Source organism: Macaca nemestrina, chromosome 2 (genome assembly GCF_043159975.1).
Source record: "Macaca nemestrina isolate mMacNem1 chromosome 2, mMacNem.hap1, whole genome shotgun sequence".
Lineage (NCBI taxonomy): Eukaryota > Metazoa > Chordata > Mammalia > Primates > Cercopithecidae > Macaca > Macaca nemestrina.
Window position 1 is genome coordinate 76,240,752 of NC_092126.1, and position 8,573 is coordinate 76,249,324.

The following is an 8,573-nucleotide window of genomic DNA, read 5'->3' on the forward strand; positions in this document are numbered from 1 at the left end:
GCAATTCCAGCCAGATGGAGCTGTGGGTGCATGGCCCAGGCATGGAGCCACTATAGGGGGGGAGGGGGGAGGCAGGCACAGAAATGCCTGGGGTGAAGCCATGCAATTCCAGACAGATGAAGTCTGGAAGGCAGGACCACAGTTCTAGTCAGTACAGAAGGACAGAGCATTGAGTCAAAGAAGATTATTCTTGAGCCTTAAAATTTAATGTTGTTTGCCCTGTTGGACTTTAGGCTTGCATATGACCTGCTACCCCTTTCTTCTTTCCATTTTATTTTTTTAAATAATAGGAATCCTATGATTAAACTATCATTGTATTTTGGAAACATATAACATGTTTGGATTTCACAGGTTCAAAAGCATTTTGCCTCAAAATAACTTATGTGTTGAGCCTCGCTAATGTCTGATTTAGATAATATTTAGATGGCAATTTGGACTTTGGACTTTTGAGTTGTTGCTGTAATTAGTTAAAATTTTGGGGGTTGTTAAGATGGAATAAAGGTATTTGCATGTAAGAATGGCATAAATTGAGGTGGACCGGGGGAAATGCATAGACTAAATGTTCATGTTCCTTCAAAATTAGTATGTTGAAGCCTAATCCCCAATGTGGTGGCATTAGGAGCTGTAGACTCAGGGAAGTGATGAGGTCATGAGAGTGGAACCCTCATAAATAGGAATAGAAATTTAAATGCAGCTGAAGAGACCAGAGCTCTCCCTTTCTTTCATGTGAGGATACAGTGTAAAGACGTCATCTATAAGGAAGTGGGTCCTCAGCACATACTGAATCTGTCAGCAGCTGGATCTTGAACTTTCCAACCTTTAGAACTGTGAGAAATAAATTTCTGTTGATTATAAGCCACCCAGACTATGGTGTTTAGTTACAGCAGACCAAATGAACTAAGACAATATTACAGGGTTCAGTAGCAAAGCACTATGCAAACAGAATAACTCTTATCAAACAGTGGAAACAACAAGAGCGAAGATTAGAGTGTGACAGTGCTCTGTGGCATATGCAGGTTTATATTTAAAAATGTATTCTTTGTAGAGGGGCCTATTAAGTGAGTAGCAATCTTGATGTAGAGTGTGACTTCAGTTAAGATGTGGAAACAAAAGACTGAAAATAGAACTGAAAAGAGTTTACTGCTAAAAAGAGAGAATTTTATCAGCAAACATTAGAAAAGGTTAGAGTATCATTTAGTTATAATTCAAAAAGTTATTAAATAATTCATTTATTCAACAAATAATATTTTTTTCTACCGGGTAGCAAGCACCAAGGGAAGTGCTTGAAATAAAAGGTGTCTAAATTATTGTCTCTACCTTCAAGGGATCTTGTAATCTAGGGGAAGTGGTAAAGACATCAAGGACCAATTAACATACTACATGATAAATGCCTCAGTGGGCATATTTAATGAGAGCTAAAGGAAGACCTATGTTAACTAAGCATGTTTTGAGTTAGGAAAAATGAGAAGAGTTAGAAAGAAAGTTAGAGAAATTTACCAAGAAAACAGCCTCTAAGTCTGATCTGGAAATACAAGATAGGGAATTGTCCATAGAGGAGAGAATCTGGATGATGTTGGTTAAAATAACTTCAAAAAGAAGAACTAGCATTTGAAAACATGTCATATTGAAAAACCTACGTGTAGCTCAGCACATAAGTAGAGAACAGTGTGTGTGGTGCGTTTACATGAGCAGGAGAGACAGTGAGAATAAGTAAGAGATAATCCTGAAAAGACATACGGGAACCAGATCTTAAAGGTGTATGAAAGATTTGCATTTATTTTGAATATTTTATAAAACAGGTAATTACATCTGTATTTTTAGCAATATTGGTGGATGAAGAAAGAGGATACTGAAGGATGAAACAGTTGTTAGAAGCCAATCAGGAATTGTGATAGAGTCCTTTCCTATCCATATCCAGTTAAAGCTGTCAGTCTTCAGTGTCACCCAGTTTATGGGCAGTATTAATGATACTAATTGCTGAATGTGATGCCTCCAGAATGCAAAGAGAATTGGATTACCATTTACTCTGAGTCTTATTTTGTGGTAGGGGTTTCAAAATGCATTAATTTGTCTTTTATGTTGAAGAAAATATCCTGTCCTAGCCCTCATCATTGGACCGCTAAAAATTTCACTGATGCATCAGGTGTTTGAATTATCATAAGATTTGTTTTCCATCTTCTAGAGCACACATATCTTACCAAGGCATCCATCCAGTGTCAAACCAGCACTTGCTCATCTTATGCAATCAGTACGAAACCATAGATGTAAAGAATCAGTGCAATGTAGGCTATCCAGATGATATAGACCTCTGTAAACTATTTTGATAGAGGGCAAGAGAATTAAATGGCCATCAGCAAACGTTATAAATAAGTGTTTTCCATTCCATGTGAATTCCTTGTTTCCATTCTTCTTTAATGGAGATTAAATAAAATACATTTCCCAAACCAATCATCATAAAATTGATATCTGTGGTTTTATTAATTTGCTTGATCATTGATACCAGCTGTCAATGGAATTATTACTTAGATGAACCTGCTGTGATCCACAGTCATTCTACAGGATCTTATTTTTGCAGGGGCTAGACTGGCAAATTAAATTCAGATACAACAGGAATCACCTCTCCTGCATTATTTAGGCCTTTAATAGTAGAAGTCATCTCTCCCAGAAAACAATATTGTTATTGATGATACTATTTGGTTGTATATGTGTATGTACGTGTGTGTGTGTGTGTGCACTTGTGTGTGTGTGTGATGGAGTGTGTTTTAGAGACTCCCACATGGTGTTCCCCACTATGATAGCCCTACTTCACAGATAAGGAACCTAATGTGAATGTTACTATAACTTTCAAGCACATTAATTTCAATTATACATCATGGATTAGAGAAATAACCTCTATGGGGATTTATGAATTCAGTAAACCCACTGTGAACTGGCCTTTAACCAAGACTTCATTGTTTATCTGGCTCCTATTATTATTTAGCAGGGGAACATAATAATGTTTTGCTCATTGCTCTCGAGGTGCCAACATCAAATCAAATATGGTGTCCTATAGTCTGGCTACTCTCATTCTACAGGTAAGTGACTATAGGTCACTTTGGGGATGGACTGAAGGAATTATCATGGTATATACTTATTAAGATATTGTAGGGTCCTTCCTTAACAAAGCCCAAAAACAACTTTAGTCAACAAACCTGGAAATAAAAATTGACTCGAGTCTGGGAACTAAGTAAGGGATGATGACTTTTTATTGGGACAAACACCCTCAATATTCTGCTTTTGAATTCTTGCTTTTTTGAGGTTTCAGATATTAAGCACCATTCAATTTGACCACTCTTCACTCTCTCTTTATTTTATTGTGGTAAAATGTATATTATGTGACATTTATCATTTTAATCATTTTTAAGTATATTTTCAGTGGTGTTAAGTACATTCTATTGTTGTGCATCTTCTCATTATCCCTCTCCAGAACTCTTTATGGTGAAAAACTAAACCTCTATATCGACTAAATCATAATGATGAATGGCAACCACAATTCTATTTTCTGTCTCTATGATTTTGATGAGTCTAGGTACCTCATATAAGTAGACTAATAGAGTATTTGTGTTTTTATAACTGGCTTTTTCACTCAGACTAATGTACTTAAGGTTCATACATGTTGTAGTATATGCCAGAATTTTCTTCATTTTAAAAGCATAATAATATTTCATATTTGTATACAATATTTTCCTTATTCATTTATCTGCTGATATAAATGGTCACTGTTTTTTAAAAATCTTTTTTTTAAATTATTTTTTATTATTATACTTTAAGTTCTAGGGTACATGTGCATAACGTGCAGGTTTGTTACATATGTATACTTGTGCCATGTTGCTGTGCTGCACCCATCAACTCGTCAGCACCCATCAACTCCTCACTTACATCAGGTATAACTCCCAATGCAATCCCTCCCCCCTCCCCCCTCCACATGATAGGCCCCGGTGTGTGATGTTCCCCTTCCCGAGTCCAAGTGATCTCATTTTTCAGTTCCCATCTATGAGTGAGAACATGCGGTGTTTGGTTTTCTGTTCTTGTGATAGTTTGCTAAGGATGATGTTTCCAGCTGCATCCATGTCCCTACAAAGGACACAAACTCATCCTTTTTTATGGCTGCATAGTATTCCATGGTGTATATGTGCCACATTTTCTTAATCCAGTCTGCCACTGATAGACATTTGGGTTGATTCCAAGTCTTTGCTATTGTGAATAGTGCCACAATAAACATACGTGTGCATGTGTCTTTATAGCAGCATGATTTATAATCCTTTGGGTATATACCCAGTAATGGGATGGCTGGGTCATATGGTACATCTAGTTCTAGATCCTTGAGGAATCGCCATACTGTTTTCCATAATGGTTGAACTAGTTTACAGTCCCACCAACAGTGTAAAAGTGTTCCTATTTCTCCACATCCTCTCCAGCACCTGTTGTTTCCTGACTTTTTAATTATTGCCATTCTAACTGGTGTGAGATGGTATCTCATTGTGGTTTTGATTTGCATTTCTCTGATGGCCAGTGATGATGAGCATATTTTCATGTGTCTGTTGGCTGTATGAATGTCTTCTTTTAAGAAATGTCTGTTCATAGCCTTTGCCCACTTTTGGACGGGGTTGTTTGTTTTTTTCTTGTAAATTTGTTTGAGTTCTTTGTAGGTTCTGGATATTAGCCCTTTGTCAGATGAGTAGATTGCAAAAATGTTCTCCCATTCTGTAGGTTGCCTGTTCACTCTGATGGTAGTTTCTTTTGCTCTTCAGAAGCTCTTTAGTTTAATGAGATCCCATTTGTCAATTTTGGCTTTTGCTGCCGTTGCTTTTGGTGTTTTAGACATGAAGTCTTTGCCTATGCCTATGTCCTGAATGGTACTACCAAGGTTTTCCTCTGGGGTTTTTATGGTATTAGGTCTAACATTTAAGTCTCTAATCCATCTTGAATTAATTTTCGTATAAGGAGTAAGGAAAGGATCCAGTTTCAGCTTTCTACTTATGGCTAGCCAATTTTCCCAGCACCATTTATTAAATAGGGAATCCTTTCCCCATTTCTTGTTTCTCTCAGCTTTGTCAAAGATCAGATGGCTGTAGATGTGTGGTATTATTTCTGAGGACTCTGTTCTGTTCCATTGGTCTATATCTCTGTTTTGGTACCAGTACCATGCTGTTTTGGTTACCGTAGCCTTGTAGTATAGTTTGAAGTCAGGTAGCGTGATGCCTCCAGCTTTGTTCTTTTGACTTAGGATTGTCTTGGAGATGCGGGCTCTTTTTTGGTTCCATATGAACTTTAAAGCAGTTTTTTCCAATTTTGTGAAGAAACTCATTGCTAGCTTGATGGGGATGGCATTGAATCTATAAATAACCTTGGGCAGTATGGCCATTTTCATGATATTGATTCTTCCTATCCATGAGCATGGTATGTTCTTCCATTTGTTTGTGTCCTCTTTTATTTCACTGAGCAGTGGTTTGTAGTTCTCCTTGAAGAGGTCCTTTACATCCCTTGTAAGTTGGATTCCTAGGTATTTGATTCTCTTTGAAGCAATTGTGAATGGAAGTTCATTCCTGATTTGGCTCTCTGTGTGTCTGTTACTGGTGTATAAGAAAGCTTGTGATTTTTGCACCTTAATTTTGTATCCTGAGACTTTGCTGAAGTTGCTTATCAGCTTAAGGAGATTTTGGGCTGAGACAATGGGATTTTCTGAATATACAATCATGTCATCTGCAAAGAGGGACAATTTGACTTCTTCTTTTCCTAACTGAATACCCTTGATTTCTTTCTCTTGCCTGATTGCCCTAGCCAGAACTTCCAACACTATGTTGAATAGGAGTGGTGAGAGAGGGCATCCCTGTCTTGTGCCAGTTTTCAAAGGGAATTTTTCCAGTTTTTGCCCATTCAGTATGATATTGGCTGTGGGTTTGTCATAAATAGCTCTTATTATTTTGAGGTACGTTCCATCAATACCGAATTTATTGAGCGTTTTTAGCATGAAGGGCTGTTGAATTTTGTCAAAGGCCTTTTCTGCATCTATTGAGATAATCATGTGGTTCTTGTCTTTGGTTCTGTTTATATGCTGGATTATGTTTATTGATTTGCGAATGTTGAACCAGCCTTGCATCCCAGGGATGAAGCCCACTTGATCATGGTGGATAAGCTTTTTGATGTGCTGCTGAATCCGGTTTGCCAATATTTTATTGAGGATTTTTGCATCTATGTTCATCAGGGATATTGGTCTAAAATTCTCTTTTTTTGTTGTGTCTCTGCCAGGCTTTGGCATCTGGTTACTGTTTTTTCAATGCTTTCACTGTTGTGACTAATGCTGATATGAACAAGGGGCATGCATATCTTCTTGAGACCCTGATTATAATTCTTTTGAGCATATACCTAGAATTGGAATTGCTGTATCATATGGTAATTCTATTTTTAATTTTTTCAGGAAGTGCTATATTGTATTCCATAGTGGATGCACTATAAAAACACATTCTCACCAACAGTGAACAGTGCACGAAGATTTCAGTTTCTCTTCATCCTCGCCAAAACTCATTTTCTGTTTTGTGTGTGTGTGTGGTGTGTGTTTTCAAGAGTAGCCATTCTAATGATTGTGAGGTGATATCTCACTGTGGTTTTAATATACATTTCTTTAGTGATTAATGGTGTGTTCGGCATCTTTTCATAAGCTTCTTGGCCATTTGTAGCTCTTTGAAGAAATGTCCATTCCACTTTTGAATCAGAGTTTTGCTGTTATTGTTCTTAAGTTTTAGTAATTCTCTGTATATTCTGGGTATTAATTTCTTATCAGATAAATAGTTGATTTTCAGTATTTCACCATTGATTATGATGTTCCCTATGAATGTTTCATATATGGCTTTTATTATGTTGGGGTAGTTTCCTTTTATTCTTGGTTTGTTCAGTCTTCTTATTATAAAGAGTGTTGAATTTTGAAACTTCTATTATATCAATTGAGATGATCATGTAGGTTATTTTCCTTCTTCCTGTTAATGTGGTATGTCATATTGATCAATTTTTTATGTTGAATCAACCTTACATTACAGGAATAAATCCCACTTGATCATGGTGTATAATCCTTTTATTGTCCTGCTGCATTTTGTTTGCTAGTATTTTGTTGAGGATTTTGCATCAATGTTCATAAAGGATATCGTTTTATTTTCTTGTCATGTCTTTACGTGGAATGATGTGTAGGGAAAAACTCTCCTCAAACCACAATTTTCCTCTACTCTCACACCACAACAATCATGAACACAGAAGAAGACTTCTGTGACCAAATGTTTTAGGGGGAATTCCCCACACACCAAGGAGTGGACACCAGGTGTATGTCCTCCAATTCAATTCCAACACTATTTACCCAAAGATAGTGTCAGATCCCATAGATTGAGGGCTCAGTCCCCAAGACTGTACTTCTACACACACCAGTCACAAGTCTGGGCCTCTGGAAATCTTGACCTACCAGCTTCAGGTTGGGGTTTCCATGATTCTCTCTTTGGGTTTGATTAATTTATTGTAGTGGCTCATGAAACTCAGGGAAACACATTTACTAGTTTATTATAAAGAATATTGCAAAGGATACAGATGAGGAGATATGTAGAGTGAGGCATGGGGCAAGGGGTGCAGAGCTTCCATGCCCTCCTTGGGCACACAGCTCTCTAGGAACCTTTATGTGTTCAGATATCTGGAAGCTCACTGTCCTTGGGTTTTTATGGAAGCTTGATGATATCAGTATTCCTTCTCCCAGCAACTAGGGTGGGACCCTCTCACGTGAGGGTCTTAAGACCCACAATCAGAAAGGCTGGGGAACATTAGAGTAAAATGAGGCTAGGAGAAGGTCAGAAGCCTGTCCTTGAAGCCTGATACACCCAACATTATAACAAAAGAGTGTAACAAGGGCTATGCGAGTTATGAGGCAGGAGCTATAGATTAAAACCAATATATATAATAACATCACACATCGTACCAAGGCAAGGCTAACCTCACATACTGAATTAGGAAGTGTTTCCTCCTCAATATTTTGGAAAAGTTTAAGCAGGGTTGGTATTGGTTCTTTCAATGTTTGTTAACATTTACCAGGGAAGCATTCAGGTCCAGTGTTTTCTTTATCGGAACATGTTTCACTGCTAATTTCTTCTTACTGGCTAGAGTTATGTGCAGATTTCTTCATGGTTTATTCTTTGGAGGTATTATGTTTCTAGAGACTTGTCCATTTCATCTCACCTATCCAGTTTGTTGTACAGCTTCTCATAGTACTCTCATACTTCTTTATTATTATTATTATTATTATTATTATTATTATACTTTAAGTTCTGGGATACGTGTGCAGAACGTGCAGGTTACATAGATATACATGTGCCATGGCGGTTTGCTGTACCCATCAACCTGTCATCTACATTAGGTATTTCTCCTAATGCTATCCCTCCCTTACTCCCTCACCCCCAAACAAGCCCCGGTGTGTGATGTTCCCCTCCCTGTGTCCATGTGTTCTCACTGTTCAACTCCCACTTATGAGTGAGAACTTGCAGTGTTTGTTTTTCTGTTCCTGT